General features: G+C 42.4%; 1 protein-coding gene and 1 long non-coding RNA gene across 5 annotated transcripts in view; one reads left to right on the top strand and one right to left on the bottom strand.

Moving 5' to 3' along the window:
* LOC136345992 (uncharacterized) overlaps positions 1 to 17832 on the bottom strand; it is a 151464-nt gene that overhangs the window by 101775 nt on the left and 31857 nt on the right. For 2 of the 3 annotated variants that reach the window (XR_010733232.1, XR_010733233.1), the window contains one exon: positions 898 to 972. The exons of the other annotated variant lie outside the window; for it this stretch is intronic. This is a non-coding gene — a long non-coding RNA (uncharacterized lncRNA). The remainder of the gene's footprint in view (positions 1 to 897; positions 973 to 17832) is intronic. 3 annotated transcript variants of the gene reach the window in all.
* LOC136345991 (homeotic protein ultrabithorax-like) overlaps positions 1 to 17832 on the top strand; it is a 116463-nt gene that overhangs the window by 94572 nt on the left and 4059 nt on the right. The window lies entirely within an intron of this gene.

Genomic DNA, 17832 nt, shown 5'->3' with positions numbered 1-17832 from the left:
AAATTCATTTCGCCACCGTGCGATACTTTAGTCCGGCAAACGTATTTTCACCGGCATTATGCCATAAATAAGATAATTTTATAATTCAATGTGAGGTCGCCAGTGCTAATGGAAACTCTGCCCGACCCGGACATAAATTAGACGTTTATTGACCGCTGTTACGATGATTTCTATTTATTCTCTCGCGAACCGTATATGCAGAACAGTTTTTCCATTAATTCGCCATTACTCCACCGACGGCGGCGGAAAATTGAGCCACTCCAAGTATAATTCCCTTCAGGCCATAAATTCGGGAGTTCGGCAGTGTAGCCCTGCGATAAGAAAGGACTGATCGCCCTGCCGCCAGCAAAGATCACAAAACAAATAGATCAAGATTGGAATCCACCCAGTTGCGGAGGCCTGAGGCTCTTTTGCTTGCCTCTGCATACTGTTTGTCTTCGGGAGATTGCCTCCGAATGGGGGAAAGGGTTGTTTGGCCACTCGACGCGTGATTTTTTTTCCCCCCCGGACGTGAGGGAACCATCGCAGTTTCGAAACCGCAATTTTCGCAAGTCGAGTTTACTCGCGGCCCCGCGCAAAAACGCGGACACCTGCAAATTTGCACTAAAACACGTCGTTGCGAACTTGGTCGCACCGAAGAGGAGCTTTCCTGAGAACCACCCCCGCAATGCCCCCATAAACAAAATACGCTTCTTCCTTTAATCGGAGACACGGAAACCGGATGTTGATTGCGACAATAGGGCTGAATAACCAGAAATAATATCCTCCATTTGGAAATGGATTACCCTGGCAAGAGAATCGATCTCCGGTGAAATAAGGGAAGTAATACATTTGAGCGGAAAAGGCGAACTTTTAAATTTATACTTTTAATCAGAAGAATCGGTCGAGAATTATTACCTGAATCCTACAGGGGCGGGTTTATGCTGATCGATCCGGCCCCAATTCTAGTCCCCCCTCCACGCGATAATAGCCCTAAAAACAAAAACAAAAGTTTGTTTACTGGCTGCGCAAAGCTGCGGTATGAAATATTGCGATATTGTTTCCTCCGCTGTCCTTAAAAAAATTAATATATTATATTCAGGCATTCAAACAAGGGCATTGCCCAGATTTAGGGCGCGAGGCGCTAAGGATATATCATCTAATATGTCTTCCGGTTGGCATCGGAATATTCACATTCCAGAACTTTTTTGTTTATGAGCTTTTCATGCTAATCGCGCCCCATCTGATTTACGAATTTGTCGGTATATGGTTTCAACAATGACAAATAAATTGTCTTTCGCAGAAACCGACAATAATAACATGAGGCTGCGGTCCAGCCAGCGGGACACGATCATTTTCTAGATTGTGCGTCCGGCCGTGAGAGTTAGAAATGTCGATGGACAAAGAATGGTTCGAGGCGCGGCAACGTTGTTTTAATAACTGCCAGCGTCTCGCGCCAATGAGCTTCTCCCCGACGTGGCAAAAGAGGATCGCGGCGTTGCCGCCCATCAGAAATGATCCTGGTGAATATTGCTGTTACTGTTACTTGGCCGCATCCAAACCACTTCGATAAACCATTAATAATCCACGGGCGATCCATATTTCTCGGGGGATTGCATGGCGGTATAATAATGCATCAAATCCGCGGACGCAATCCAGAATTAAATATAGGATGGAAGCTTCCTGGCAGATATATCGGGCGGGAAAAGCGGCTCGACGCAGCATTACTCAACCTAAGCCCGTCCAATCCCCCAATTTATCCTGGAGCTGCCGCCTGGAACCGCTGGAAAGTAGAGGATCTCATTGGGATTTGATGAAATTCGCTCGCCTGCTGCTAATCTGCCGGTTAACAAGCTTTGCAAAATAGATGCCAAGCGCAAAAAGTTTCCGCAAAGCTCACGGTCCCGTGGACCCTCGTTATTTATGGTCCAAATTTGCTAATCAGTCATGTTTTTGTCTCGGGATTTTCAAGCCGGAGAGACTCCGTGTAACGTGGAAACCTGCTTGCGGGAAAATTGCAAGAAACAGGAGAAATTTCGTGTAAAAACTATGCGAATTAAAGAGCGAACAATCTGGCGACCTCCTCCCTGCCCAACGCTGAACCCTCTCGATTGTGGAATAACACTGAATGTGGTAATAATATTTTTCGATGCATAACTTTGAGATATGGCCATGGAGATGCTGGTGTTTTCCATTTAAAATTTCTTCTGCAAAATCCATTCCACCCTCGCCTAAGGCTCCTTTGCCACTGTGCATGAATCCTTTTGTTTCTTTTATTCCCTTCCATACGAACGGTTCCGTGACGCGACTAGGAAGCAGGACGAAATCGCTGACTTACAACCGAGTGGTGCCACTCGGTGGCGCGTCGATGTGGCCCATCTTTTGTAGCCTGATAGAAAGTCAATATTCGTTGCCGAGAAATTAAATTTTAAATTCTTTCGCACTTGTTAGATTATCGAATTCTTTGAATTCGGTTCCTTGAAGCTCTATTTCCTCCCTACAACGCAGATATATGTAATCCATGTGTAGTGATTTATTGCTTTTGAAAAGATTAGCAAAATCGATAACACTGTGGAATAACGTGAAATAACTAGTTTTAACTACGTTTGGGAATTGAGTCCTGCTTGTTGTAAAACTATAGTATGCAAAAAAATATTCTGTGCTATACAGGGTGTTTTGGAAAGAAGTTCGTAAAAATCATGATCAATAAAGTGTCTTTATTTTTTTTATTCGAGATGCGGAAAAATTCGACTAAAAAAGATTGTTGAGAATGCAATCTTACATCTGCATACCAAATCTCAAGTATATGAAAGTATTTTTCGCAAACAAATATTTTATTTTGAGTCATACAACAAACATCACGTAAACATTAATAAAAAAATAAATAGTAAATTTAACACATCAAAGTGATAAACAAACTAATTAGCAATAGGTTAACCATTTTGCAATGATAATTTATTCGATGTAATCACTACCCATATCCGCATACCTTTCGATCCTTCGCCTGGATTCTTTAAAACAGTTATGAATATCTTCCAACATTAGAGAGTTCACATCATATTCAATTCTTCGCTGAAATATTGCTGCATCACTAGGAAGTGGTTCGGCCTAAACTAATTATTTGAGTCGACCCCGTAAAAAAAATCGAACGGTGAAAGGTCTGGAGATCACGGCGGCCATTCGATTAGTCCATCTCGAGCAATTCAATTTACTTCAATGCAAATTTTTTTTAAGATACTTTTATATTCCTGAAGTTTGTTGCGGAGGTGTAAAATCGCATTGTAAATCACTTTTTTTTTTATCGAATTTCTTCGTCTCTTAATAAATAGAGTTTATTGGTGATGATTTTTACAAAAGTGTTTGTAAAACACTCTATATAACATGAAATCAAGTCATTTTTTTATACGACAGTTTTGGAGCAAACAAGACTCAAATCCCAAACGTGATTAAAAAGTTCAAATTTTTTTTCCTCTCGTCGCACCTATCCTGGGGCACACTGCATCTACATGCAATCAGTCAAAGTGAAACTCATACACCTTTATACTTTTATCTGTTTTTCCATTTTTTCAATGAAATAAGGCGTTTTTCGGGACAACAGCAACTACAGAAACTTCACATCATTTCAAAATGAACACTTTTTTGCAGCTAAAATTCGACGATAAACGGATTTTTTGTCAAAATCGAGGTCAAAATGAACGTAAATTAGTGATCCACCATTTCCAAAAAGGAAAATCTTATAGACTCGATTGTCAATGGAAGTTTTGCTACAGTTCAAAGCATCATTAATCAGTAAAAAAAAAACAGGGTATTAAACAAAGTAAGGGAAAGCCCGAGAGAAAAAGTTTACTTACGATGAACGGTTTCTAATTTTACGAAAAGTTGAAGAAGACCCGAAAATTTCAGCCCCTTAACTTACTGATCAAGTTGAAACCTTTATAAAAAAGAAAGTAAATCCTCAAAGAGTTCGAAATTTATTAAAAAAACATTATTTTCACAGAGGAGTAGCTCGTAGAAAACCATGGATTAGCAAAGCGAATAAAACCAAACGTGTCGCTTAGCGGAAAATTATGGCGGAACGGATTTTAATTATTGGAAAAACGTTATTTTCACAGACGAGTTCAAGTTTAATATATTTTGGTTCGAATTGGCAACACCGAGTACGGCGAAAATCTAACGAATTACTTGAAGAAAAAAAATTACGCGCCACTGTTAAACACAGTGGTGGTTCTGTGCATGTCTGGGGCTGTGTATCTGCAGCGGGACCCGGAAAACTGCACTTCATCGAGGGAATTATGAATCAAGACATGTATCGGAACATTTTAAAATAAAATTTGAAACAAAGGGCCATTTGGAAAGCAGATTTATATTTTGTCAAGATAGTGACTCGAAGCATGAAGCCCGCGAAGTTCGAACATGGTCACTCTGGAACTGCCCAAAAGTGATAGATACTGTTCCACAAAGTCCGGACTTGAATGCGATTGAAAATTTATGGGCTCATTTAACGAGGACAATCAGGAAACATATTATTTCTACCAAAGAACAGCTGAAACAAGTAGTTCAGACAGAATGGAGCAATATTGAACCGAATTTTGCCGAAAAATTGGTTTGCTCGGTGTCTAACAGGCTAAAAAACGCGTTAATAAAGGTTTGGCTACTGCCTGTTAAGTTTATTTTCACATTTGTTATCTATATTTTTTTATAATTTACAGCAGTGGCCGAAGGTAGATAAATAAACAGAATTTTTTAATTAAATCACGCGTGCGTTAATTGTCCCAAAACGTATTATAATAAATAATAAAGAAACGTTGAAAAAGTTACTTTATTGTCAATAATAGAATAAATCTTTGGGATTCACATGGTCAAAAGTAGGTGAACGTGGTAAAAACAGTTGAATTTACTTTTAATTCTTAAGATTTCAGAAAAACATTAGTGCAATTTGCATTTGGTTTATAGTCTACAACATGCCTCGTAGGGTAAAAATGTTAAAAAGGTCGAATTGTTGAAGCTTTTAATGAGGGTGAATGGAGAGCGTAAAATGTCCGCAGGTTCGATTTTAAAAAAGGTACTATTTGGGCTGTAATAACAAGATGTCGAGGAACTGGACCAACTAGCCCGAAACTTAAGGCTGAAACATCAAAGAAGCCAAACAAAGAAGATTGTTCATTCGAAAAATTCATTCGTGTGTTCTGAGAAAATTCGATCTGGGCTGGAAGTTTTGGGAGTTTCTGTGTCTTCAAGGACTGTCAGACGAAGATAAGTTGAAGAGAAATTGTTTGCACGTAGGCCAGCAAAAGCAAAACACACTTTTCAGTAAGAAAAACATACTCATTGGCTCAAACAGGATTGGGAGCGAGTTTGCTGGAGCGATGAATCCAAGTTCAACTTGTTCCATTCGTATGGTACTCAATACCTTCCACTCGTCGGCGATCAAACCCTAAATGTACCAGATCCACGGATAAGCATGGAGAAAGATCGGCATTGATGTGGGGATGTTTCAGCGGTTATGGTATTGGCACACCACTACATGGAATCATGAACAGAGTCGCGTACAGAGATATTCTTCAAGAATTTACCTTAAGACAATTTATCCTTAAGATTCCTTTTTCGACCGCGAGCATTCCTAAAAGATAGTTAAACGATTTCTTAAAGAATTTTGTAAAAAAGGTAAAGTGTCGATTTTGCAGTGGCCTCCCCAGGCTCCCGATCTGAATCCCATGGAAAACCTGTGGCAAATTGTCGGCCAGTGATTGAGAGATGAAAATTCTTCAAATTACGATGAACTGTTCACCGAAATACGAGAAAAGGGGCAAAACATTGATGCAGCAATATTAAACAAATTGATTTGAATGAATGCCTCGTCGACGTCATTGGCGATAATAGGTATTTAGTAAGTATTAGCGCCGTGGCAAAGGTCCCAATTGATTTTTGGCATAATTTGAAGGAAATTGTTCCGTTTTTTTTTCAGTTTTAAATCGTCTTTTCTTTTTTTAAATCTACTTTTGACCGGGCGAATCCCAAAGATTTATTTTTCTATTGACGTCAAAGCAACTTTATCACCATTTGTTTATTATTTCTTATAACGTGTTTTCCGACAATTAACGTACGTTCATAGGAAACAGAACAATTAACACACGCACGATTTAATTGAAACATTCTGTTCGTCCATCTACTTTTGGCCACCACCGTGTACATGAGCTTCGCTTCGATTATGCGAGTGATTTAATTTAAGTCGCCGATTCGTCAATTAATAATTAACAAAATATATTTGTCGAATTTGAGATCGTTCCTAATTTAGATTATCCAATCAGTTTTCAGTGGTTACCAGTAAGGTTTAAGTGAGGATTTTCAAATGGTTCCCATTAAACGGCGAACATTAAGGTGTACGCGTTTCGCCTTGACTGACTGCCCGTTCGTTAAGCGCTTCCTCGACGAATCGTTTATTATTCAAATCACTGTTGTGAACATTTCGACGATGTGAACAACGCTCGGAGCCGAATCAGTTCACATCGTCGGGCGTCCACCGTGCGCCCGCCCGTTGGGCGTTCGCGGACCCTCCGTGTGTACCGTCCGCCCGATTACGGATGGACCTAATTAAGAAGTGCGGTGTCCATTAGGGCAAAACACCAAAAAAGGTAACGCATCTGTTACCGAGTCGCATTGCCGGACCTAATAAGAATATCAAAATCCGAAGAAAATATGGAACTAATTGTGTAAAAGCCCCATAAATAATCTGCGAGAAGTGCATTACAATAAAATGATTAATAGCCCTGGAAGGCAAAAGGAATATTTATTTAATATTATAATTTATTCAGAAAAAGTCTGGTGGTAAATCTAAGTCTGCTTTTGACGTGGAACACTGCGCGTATATTTTAAATCTTGATTTATGGCCGCTACGTCTTGAGGAGCCAACCCAAAAAGATTAAGACAAATACCCACAAGTTTTAAGTTTCCTCTCCTCTCTCTCTCTCTTTCTCTCTCTCTCTCTTTCTCTCACTCTCTCTCTCTTTCTCTCTCTCTTTCTCTCACTCTCTTTCTCTCACTCTCTCTCTCTCTCTTTCTCTCTTTTTTTGTTAATTTAACTGAGAATTTCTTGTTCCTACATAGTGTTTGATTTACAACACTTTCAGTAGGCAACAAATTTGAATTCCTGAGCTTACGTAACAATTTTGACAAACCCATTCCGGCCCCAGGCCAATTACACGAAAAGTATTTTATATCATATAACGTGTTTCGGACTAATATATCACCAGAAAAAGCTGCTATCGTTTTTTACAAGCGGCCATAGTTTGAGGGTGCGTGGCCAGGTAGATAAGGCCGTAAATCAAAAATTATTTGTGAGGGCCAGATGTGCTGGATAGATAGTGTGTATCCAGAATCTAGCTGACGGATGGGGTATGGGGTACTTGCACGCAGTTTCCCGTTCGGGCGTATGCCGTAAGGTATCGCTGCGGACTCCGCAAACATGCCAAACTGGAGGATAATAAACGTAACTCAACAAATTATAAAAACCAATTTGTCCTGGCTGCAAAAGGAGTCCGCAAACTTTGCACATAATTTTTACAGAGCGATATCCTGACCGCTGATTTATACTTACTATCAATTTCAACTGGGTAAGTACTCAGCAAATTTTGGCCCATATAAATTTTGCAGACGAATCTAGAAATGTCCGGGTTATGGATCGCCGGGAATTGCCAAGATGACTGTTTAAATTGCAACCGAATTACAGAGGAAACAGGGTGTCCCAGAAACAATGCAACAAATGCGTGTGACACACGAAAATTGCCCGTTTCCAATCTCCGGAGCATTAAAATATTATCGTTTTTTCTGCAAACTGGGAACGGGCCCTGCACACAACTCTCTTCACGGGCTCGAAGCTTTGTGGCCCTAACCACGAGTCTCTTTCAGCCACTTCACGAGTCTCCCGGGGGGTGTTCACAGTGAAGGACACCGTCCGATGGACCGGCGAAGCGACCTGCTTCGGTCTATTTGAAAGCGTCACTCTCGAATGTAAGGAATTCCACGTGATAATGCCACAATTAATTACCTATATACAGCAAAAGGGGCCGCGCCCAGTAATGTGCCAACGCCCTGTGTGCTATTACGCTGATCCCGGCGGCGAAAAAGGGCTAATAGTGGGAATCCTGACTTTTCGTATGTCGGTAAGGCACAGGTGGTGCCACCTACCAAGTGGATTGGAATGGCGACTGTAAAGGAATATACAGGATGTACGTGTGGAATAAATTCATTTTCTCGCTCGGAAATGAACGTAATAAAAAATGCTTAGACACGTCGGCTTCAGTTTTCGATTCCACATGTTTTGGTTGGATAATATTAGCCGTGACGTCATCACCGTTGTGGATATGACGTCAGTGTTGATTTTCTTCAACGATAACCCCGTTTTTGATGATTTTACGCGAAGTCGCACGCTTTTCGCGTACTTTTTTTCTATGTCGCATAACAGATTTTCTGATTAATTTTCAAAAACGCATTTACCGTTAATTAAAAGTAACACTGCCGCCACAGCTGAAACAGTCGTGACGTCAAGGCCAACATCATCCAATCGCAGCACGTGGAATTGTCATCTAAAGCCAACGTGTCCGGGCACTTTTTGTCATTCTAATTCCGAACCGACAAAAAGCGAATTTATTCCGTATTTTGTGCACACGCTGTATGTGGCGTACCCAGGAACACTCGCAGGGGCGGTTTCAGTCCGATAGGGCAAAAATTGGGCCATTCATCGTCAATTTACGCAATAGAAACACATGTCAACGTCCCGTAGAATGGACAAGAGGAACTTTTTTTGTGAGGCACATTTAGCTGGACCCCTCTGTTTTCTCATCGGCCAGCGCGCTGCGTGCCAAGGTTTCTGGGACACCCTGTAGAAGACAAAAATACCTTCTGACAATTATTTTTGGAGCTGAAATAATGACTCGTTGTCTCTGCATTTCATTCTGTACAACAGTTCCATTCATCGGGTAGATTTCCATGGTTGAGGGATTAGCGTTTCTTCCCCTAAATAAGGGTACTATATTTATACAGACCTTCATCGGGAGTTAAATCAGTATGTTTTCTGTTTTGAATAGCTCGAGGACCAGATCCCTAAGAATAGGCCGTAACGAGAGATAGTAGGGATCAATTTACTTCAACAAAATGGCTGCAGTATGTTTTCGTTGCTCGCCGTTAATGGTTATGAAACCGAACATTTGGGTCGCAGTTGGGCCCGAATTCCCGAATGTGCTCGTTGCCATAACCGGCGCCTTAAGCCGTGTCAAGCAACCACATGAAGAAGTGTCAATGGCACCAACTGAAAAAATCTGCTCCGCTGATGCGTACGTACCACCGCAATTAGCCAGTTCTTTGCCTGTTATAAATCATTGTCAGTACGTACATAAGAGGTCTCCAGCAGAAAAAGAGGGAGCATAGAATTAGAAAAACTTTAACAAGTTGGTGCAATAAAGAAATAAATATCGTCAATTAAAGTAGCGAGTCTATCGGGAGCCCGGGAAGAAGAACGGTCGGTCCCCAATTCCCTTCTCAATCAGTTGTGGCATTCCGACCATAGGAAACAAAGAAATTGTCTCACTTTGAAAAAGTAGAGCGATGGCCGTCATATTGAGCGCGAGAGATGACAGTGGTGGAGACGTGTCGGCTCAAATCTCCCTCGGTCAATTAAGTAACCGAGAAATCTTCATCCCCCTCCCCGACCCCCCAGCCGCCCGCTGGAGAATCGACGAACAATCAGCTCCAATTTTTTTTGTTTTTTTTTTTGGTCGCGACTGCGAGCCCGGCTAGGATACGCCCCTGTCAACAAATAACTTACACCAGTCACAATCTAAACTAGTATAAAAGTTCGGTCATGGCAAATGCCTTTACGACTATCAGGGGTAATATAAAGAAAATGAAAAACACTACATGGTGTATTGTCTTAGGAAGGTGATCCTGACAATCGGAGTGTCGCGTCAAGCGGATAGGTTATCCCGCGTTGGTTCCGGCTTAGGTCACTCGCTTTCCGCCTTAACAAGGGCCGAACCCGTGAAAATCCGGCCCCCGATTCGGGTGTCGCGAGGGAAAACTCCAGGCCGCGACAAAAGGAAATTCTGATCGAGGGGCCGGAACGATGCGGGTTGATGAGTGCGGCCCTGCCTTTGATGTGGCCTCGTTCCCCAAAACGCATATAGCTCCTTAAAGCCCAAGGTGTCTGGTTTTAAAATGCTAATCCTCGCAAATGGGGTGCGCGTTATTTTGAAATATGGTTTTGTTTTACATTTTTATTGCGGTGGCATTTATAATAACGTTTTTCAATTTGTTCCGTGCTGGCTTCCATCTTTCCCTGAAAAATATATTCCCTGGGCCGTAAGGTACGGCCGAGGGAGCCTTTGCCGAGGGGGGGCGTTTAATAAGACCGCAGCTGGTTAATTTCCGTCCATGTACGCTGTCGCCTCGTCTGTAGAGCAACTTTTCAAATTCGACTTTCTTCTACAACATGAATTTGACGCGATCCGTCACATCGATTATTAATTGAGATTAAAAATATGTAAATGCACGTGGGGGTTTATTTGTGAAATGTCTTCGAACTGTAAATTAAAAAAAAAACTAAAACATATGCACAAAGCAACGAAAAGTTGTTGCACATTTCCTCCAACAATGAAATCTTTTATTTGGTATTTAGTATTAATTACTCCCCAACATCTGTTTTTCATAACCTTCAACAATTTTTTACACACATGCTTTGAACGAATCCGCCATCTTTGCTATTCTTTTCCCACGAATTTTTCTGCCAATTTCATCCCAAAGGGTCTCTATGGGGTTCAGATCGGGGCTTTGAGCCGGCCAGGCCATCACATCAACGTTACGTGCGGTTAACCGCTCTCGAATTCGTTTGGAGGTGTGCTTCGGGTCGCTGTCGCCTTGGAACGACCACCGACGGCTCATATTACCTTCTGCCCGGCACAGCACGTGATTTTCCAGGATATTTTCCCAGATCCAGAGTACCGTCGATTTTTGCTTATGGATCCCCGTCAAACCCTGCGAAGCAGCCCCAACTCCCCCAATACCACCACCTCCACGTTTACCCATCAATTTTATATATTTCGACCAGGAAATCGATCCGACCGTAAGGAAGTCTCAGCCAGTGCTACTAGAAATTTTTTACGGAACGAGGGGTACCGCGGCAAAGCGTCCAGAGTTCGCTACAACCCCCAAAACGTATCGGCACAGGGTGGTTTTCACAAATGAGAGGAAACTTTTGATGATAAAAGTAATTCTAAAGTATGGAGGAAGAAGTGCATGGAATTTAATAAGGAAATTTCGCGATCAAGCGTAAAGCACGGGGGAGGTCTGGTGAAGGTATGGGGCCGTGCGAGCGCTTCAGGAGAAGGATCGCTTGATTTTATAGGTGGATCAGTGGGCCAAACAGTGTATATAAATACTTCAAAAGCCCATCTCCGCGGTGCTGCACCTCAAAATGGGGACCGGGGACGACTTTACGTTTAGCCAAGATATCGATCTCGAACACGCAGCCCTTCAACCCCACACTTTGGATCTCGTAGAATACCGCAAAATAATTAACAACACCTCCACAGTCACCGGGCTGCACTCGTCTACGTCTAATGGAACATTATTGGGACCATCTCGAAAATAAATTAGGGATCGCGTTGTTTCGTCGAGAAAAGGGCTAAAGGTGGCCCTTAATGAGGGGCGGGAGGGGAGGGGGACAAGTCGACGTTGATATAAAATTTGGCGAGTTCCACGCCCACGGGACTAGAAGCAATCCAATGTTTTTCTTAATCGTAACTTATTTGATCACTTTACTGATTTTGTTATTGTCTCAATTTGGTCTGTTCTGGAGCTTTTCGCGTTCTTCAATTCTAGTTCACTCAGTTGTCTGTGTTAATTATTTAGTAATCAAAATTATTAATTTGTCACTTGTCACATGCGAAACATACAAAAGAGCAGTTGCGATTTTTTTTTTTTTTTTTTTTTTGTAAAAATCGCCCAACAACGTCAAAATACTCTCCGCTCCGCCCGTGACTGTCGTGCCATTCGAATGGGGATTTCTGAGTCGCAATGGCATTCTCCGAATTACATAGGAAAATGCTGTAGGGGGACCTCCCGAAAATCCTCTTCGTGGCAATTGGAGACGAGGCCGTGGGAAATGGAGAACAACGCTTGTGGTGACGGTGGGAGGCGACACAGTCGAAATGCACAGAAAGCGGAGAAAACGCCGTTTTTGTCGAGGTTTTGGAGTGTGTCATCCGGTGTAAATCTTAAACTTTCAAAGGCAACTAATGACAAACTCAAAGAAAAACTTAAGGGTGCGCAAACAATTTCCCAACTGACAAAGCTCTATGCGCATTTTATCGTCGGCGGACATTTTTATGGCGACCGCCTCGAGTCTCTAATACCTTTTTAAGCTCCTCATGGAAAATGCAGCTGGAAAAGACGAAAAAGAGTTACAACCCCCCGCAGACACAAACTCCGTGGTCTTTGTTTGTGTTGTTCATAAAAATGCGCGATGTATGAACGCACATATCTTATTGTAATTTTATCGGGGGATGATACATTTTAAAATGTGCTGAAAGAGCGCAAAGAATGAAGTATGTGACGGCGGCCGCCATGCTGTCGCACCCCTCCTCCCCCCCCTCAGCTCGCAGCTTGTGTACGCGACCCGCATATACACATCGTTTCGTTCTCTTCTTATCTCTGTCTGGGGCTCTATAAAAATTTATACAGTTAGCTCACATGACTACAAGGGATAATTTTTCCAGAAGAGCCAATTCAATCAAATATTTCTTGTACGCCCATGGCGGAGCCGTAAACCGGCCACGGCCATACAAATGCTCAATTAGCTCTGACCGGTGGGCATTTTTTTCGATTTTGACATATTTTCTCCAAATGGGGATCTTGTCGGCGAGTGACCACTCAAACACCAACTCGGTAAAAAGTAATTAACATTTACCACTACGATTATGGTCGAAAACGCGCGTCGTTGCCACTTTTTGCCGATATATGGCAGTAGTGAACACGTGCGTTGGTTTTTTATTGGTGTAATTACTCGTTCTAGGGTACACGGAGGATTGAAATGTGACGGGCAGCTGCCTTCGGGGCTCGCGGGGGCTCAGGCGACGGCCGAAAGTAAAGCGCCGTCCGGGTTGCGGGGGCGACAACCGGGGGGGCATAAAACCGTCAGAAAAAGATGCATATCAGGAAATAAAGCATTTTTAATTTCAAATAACAAGTGTAAACGACACGACGGTAATTACGCTTTATCTTCGTGCACGCTCCCGGGCCGTTAATTTTCATATACACTCGGCAAGTCCGTTAAACATTGAAAAGCTTTTACAGAAGTTTATTCCGGGGGCCACAGCCTCACTTATTATTTTTTATTCAGGAGGCAAATCGAGGTTAAGATTATTAGGAATACGGCTAATCTCGAACGATCTCTGACACAAAAAGAATTCGCTCCTACACGGGGTCTAACATATCATCGTGGACGTGTTATTGGGGGCGAAGGCGTCGAGCAAAGAAATTGAAAAAATGTTTATAGATGCTTGATCAAAAACGCACCATCGTCGATGTACAGTGCTTTTTTTTGTGTGTGGGGGGGGGAGCTTATAATTTGCTATCTCCGAAACGGTGAGAGTTGCAGCTTCCGTTAAATTAGACAAAAGTCGGATAGTTCGTTAAGCGCATCGCTACAAGGTTGCCACATTCTCAATGGATCCCTAGGTGTTTGGGAAAATATGAAAATTGCTCAGATCTCCCTGGTGGTTCGTAAACTGTTTGTGGCAGAAAAGAAGTTTGGATCGCAAAGTTTCACAGTTTTTGCTCTCCACGAAACGACACATCGACCGTCGCCGTGCGGCTTTTAATAACTAAATAATCGTCATCGACTTCATTGTTTTTAACACGGCTCAGAGATTTTTATTTAATATTTCGATAGCGCTTTTTATCGCTGATAAACTCATATATAATTTGTTTACTTCAATTAACGTTTCAACCTGAATAATTCATCGCGAGTCTATTTTTCCTTCGCCTTCTTAGAGCCACACTACGTATTAGGACACACTAAAAAACGATTTTCAAACAAGTTCGGCAGGTATTCGTTGATTTGTTAAATGAAGTTGTTTTGGGACTCATAATTTATTTTCGAGCTGAGCCCATAAAACAGTTTCGGTAATGCCAGAAATGCTTCGGGGCAACGTCAGAACTTGTACCCAGAGAGATCTCCCACAATAAAATTCTTAAGGAAAAAGAATTACACTCACGTAAGTTCCCTTCCGACTTGACGAAGATTTTTGACGAAGGAGGTCTGGTCACTCGGTGCAATGCTGATACTTCCAAAGCGTTTGTAGCATTGCGAAACATCGCAGGCCCGCAACCATCACGTCCAATGTTATTGAATTGCACTGCTGAAGCTTAGTTGTTGAGAGGGGTGCAGCTCGAGCACAAACGATAAAAGACGAAAATAAGTTATTTGACAAATTGGCAAAATGTCAAACTCGTTGGAAAATCGGCTCCAGGGCGACCTAGTAGATTAAAAAAGCAAATAAAAAATAGTCCGGATTGTTCGGGTTGAAACGTTAATAAATGAAAAATAAATTATACATGGGCCTGTCAGGAATAAAAAGCGCTTTCGAAATATTAAATAAAAGTTTCAAGCCCACATTTAAAATAACAATGTTGATCTTAGTTATTAAAAGCTCTGCGACAACATTTGTCATTTGGCGAAGAGTAACAGTTGTGGAACTTTGTAATTTGAGCCTCGGAAATGCTTAGCGAAACACGCGGAAGTGGCCACTTTCATATTTTGCCAGGTACCTAGGAAACCGCCGAAAATGTGGCAACCTTGCGGCGGTTTCCTTAAGGAGCTCTACAAGGGGCAGCTCTTGCGTAATTTAACCGAACTCGTACCTCCCATCGTTTCGGAGATGTCAATGGCGGACACATGCAAAAAAACACCTAATACAGGGTGGGAGATTTTCGCTTTTTTCCTTATGCTTCGCAGGGTTTTCACGTGTGCGTTTTTTTGCCAGATTTGAATGCCTTGTCCCACTTCTGGGTCTCGTGCAGTGTTTTCGTATCTCTCACCGTTCGTGGCAGAATTTGCAAAAATATCTATCGATGCAAATTGAGAATGTGAGTAAGGAAAAATTAATCGTCCGGCTCGGTTGCTCGCTCCTCTGAGGCGATGCGTCGCAGTTAATCAATTTTTCTCAAATAAAACTAAGTGGGGAGTAAAATGATAAAATGTCGGAAAAAAATGAACTTTCGGCCCCCTGCACGTCGGCGGTGGTGCGTTTTTGACCATGGGCCTATTTGCATTTATTTATTATTCCGCAGATTACCATCCCGCCCTGAAACATCTCCACGGTGGTACGTACGTTGCACCCTGTTTATTACCCCTTTAGTGAGGGTTCATTTCTCAGTCTGGTGCACACAATCAGTGCATACCCCACCGTAAATCACCCCTTTCACGACTGACAGCCATATTTTTATAAATAAAACTTTGCTAACTGAAATGGGCGCGACCCATAACTAAAATCGCGAACTACTCATCTGAAAAACACGAAGTTGTTCTTTTGACTCTCGTTTTCGGTGATTTATACGCAGATTTATAGGCGAAGTTCGATATTTTTAGAGCTAAACTTTCTTATTCAAATTATTTACTTCCTTTCCGAAACCAGTCTTGTGTAACCCCTTATCTGCGACCAGCGACAGCACCATTCTTCTGCGTCACCGTTCAGATAAGGAATATTAGATTACAGAAAAATCGTTACTTAACATCTAACAGGGCCATCTTGTGTTTGAGTAACGCCTACCAATTTTTCTCTGACAAAATATCTTTTTGGGTTACACCCACGTTTCAGACATGTTGGCTCTCCGTTGTGTAGATAAGCCGCTCTCACAACCTTTTCGTCTAAACAACCTGACGTTTGACTTATTATTTACCAGGTAGAGGTGACCCATAACGTTTGATTTCTTTGCGTTTGGATGTAGATTTTGAAAGTACGATTCAGTGCCCCGTTGAAACGAATCTTCAGCGTAAAAACAGACAAATGCCCGGCTTCAAAGGGAAATAAATTTTATTTGCTGTGTACAAGGCAAACTATACAAGTCACAGTAAATCAGGATTTTAAAATTTATCTAAGTTCCATTCTTCCCGAGCCGCTTCACTTGCCTTCTTATATCTCAGAAACGATATTTATTCGGACGTTTAATACGCTGCTGTATGAAATTTGTCGCCCCATTAAGCACTCGTGTATATGTTGCTTTGCATTGAACTTGATTTGCCATTTGTGATGTATCCGAAGAGAGAGAGAATGCTCTGGGAATTTCATTTGTGAAGGAACTGTCGTCAAGGCGATTTGGTGGCAGAGACGAGGCTGCACCTGCTCTATGCTCAAATTCTACGTCATACCCGGATTGCGTGTGAAAACCTGCCGATTTTTGCAAAAAAAAAAAAAAAATTCGGAAATTCTTCTCGTTCCGATGTAAAATCCTCCAAATCTCTCGCCGAGTCCTCGATCTACTTCGGCTTGCCCGAAGATGGTTTCACCCCAAGTAAAATCTTGCCGATTTCTATGGGAGGTTATCAGAAAATCTCCGCTTGCCTTATTATAAGTACAATTTTCCATCCTCAAGATAACATCAACGGACTGACCTCTGCACGGTCTCGTTTTGGGTCAAAACGGTCTTATCTTCATGTTAACTAACCTCAAACTAGTCTTATCTCGAGGAGAAGCAGCGGGAAACGATCGCTGCCGATTTCACGTATGAAATTCCCCCGATTTGCCGCCACGAAAAATTTGATTTGAACGTCAACGAGGTTCCATCTCTCAATTGAAAAGTGTGCAAAATTGTCAGATAATGCTCGCTGGTTGTACCAGTTTCCACTGGGACAAGGTTGTGGTCGATCCGAGAACGTACAGCCTCAGACGCGGCACAGTCTCAAGCAGCAACTGACCAATTTCTGTGCGAAATTGCACCCGATAATTAGTCAATTTTTCTGAATTCGTTGAATTAATGCGCAAATCTGAAGGTTTCAGAGTAGAAGCAATTAAGAGTGCTTTAACGTCGTCAAGTGCAGCCGGAGTCGATGAGGTTCAAGTCAGAACCTCTCACCACCACACTGCACTCTCCCTTCTGAGTTCGAACTTGGTGAGGCGTTTCTTACTGTCAGCGCCTCTCTCTTGTTTTTCTTTTTTGCTCCCACGGAACGGGCTTAAATCCTCCGAATAAGGACTGGGATTGTTGTGTACAGTTCTTAAGTGATCCTAATTTTTTTTTTTTTTTATGAAATCCAACAGGACATCTGGACTGCCAGAAGGTCCCATAATGCCGGATCTGGAACGGGAATTATGTCCTAATTTTCTGTTGCGTCTTGCGTCCCCTCACGAAGCAATTCCGAGTGATCCAAAACGAGTCCCGAGCGTCACGGGGAGCTCTGCGAGCTTTCCAGGCACGGCCGACCGCGTTTCTTGGAAGCTGTCAGAAATTTCCAAAATTTGGGACCAGGAACGGGGGTTTGCGCTCCGATTTTCAGTTGCGCTCCGATTTTCAGTTGCGCTCCGCGTCCCCTCGGAAAAAACTATCACGAACGCTCTAAATCCAGTTTCTGGCGGTGAGTGTTGCTGAGAGCTCTCCGGGCTCGGGGCGAAACTGCGATTCGTGCAGCTGCCAGCAATTTCCAAAATTACGCAGAGTTCGAAGGAAGAACTTCGGCCTTATGTTTCTCGGCGTTTTTCGTCCCCTTCGCGGGCCCCTCGTATCCGATGAAATCCAGTCGTTTCTGTCGTTTCCCGAAGCTGCCAGGATTTTCCAGCGCCCGTTGTATAATAACATTCACTTCTG

This window comes from Euwallacea fornicatus, chromosome 21 (genome assembly GCF_040115645.1).
Source record: "Euwallacea fornicatus isolate EFF26 chromosome 21, ASM4011564v1, whole genome shotgun sequence".
Lineage (NCBI taxonomy): Eukaryota > Metazoa > Arthropoda > Insecta > Coleoptera > Curculionidae > Euwallacea > Euwallacea fornicatus.
The sequence above is the reverse complement of the archived record's forward strand: the minus strand, read 5'-3'. Positions and strand labels throughout refer to the sequence as shown.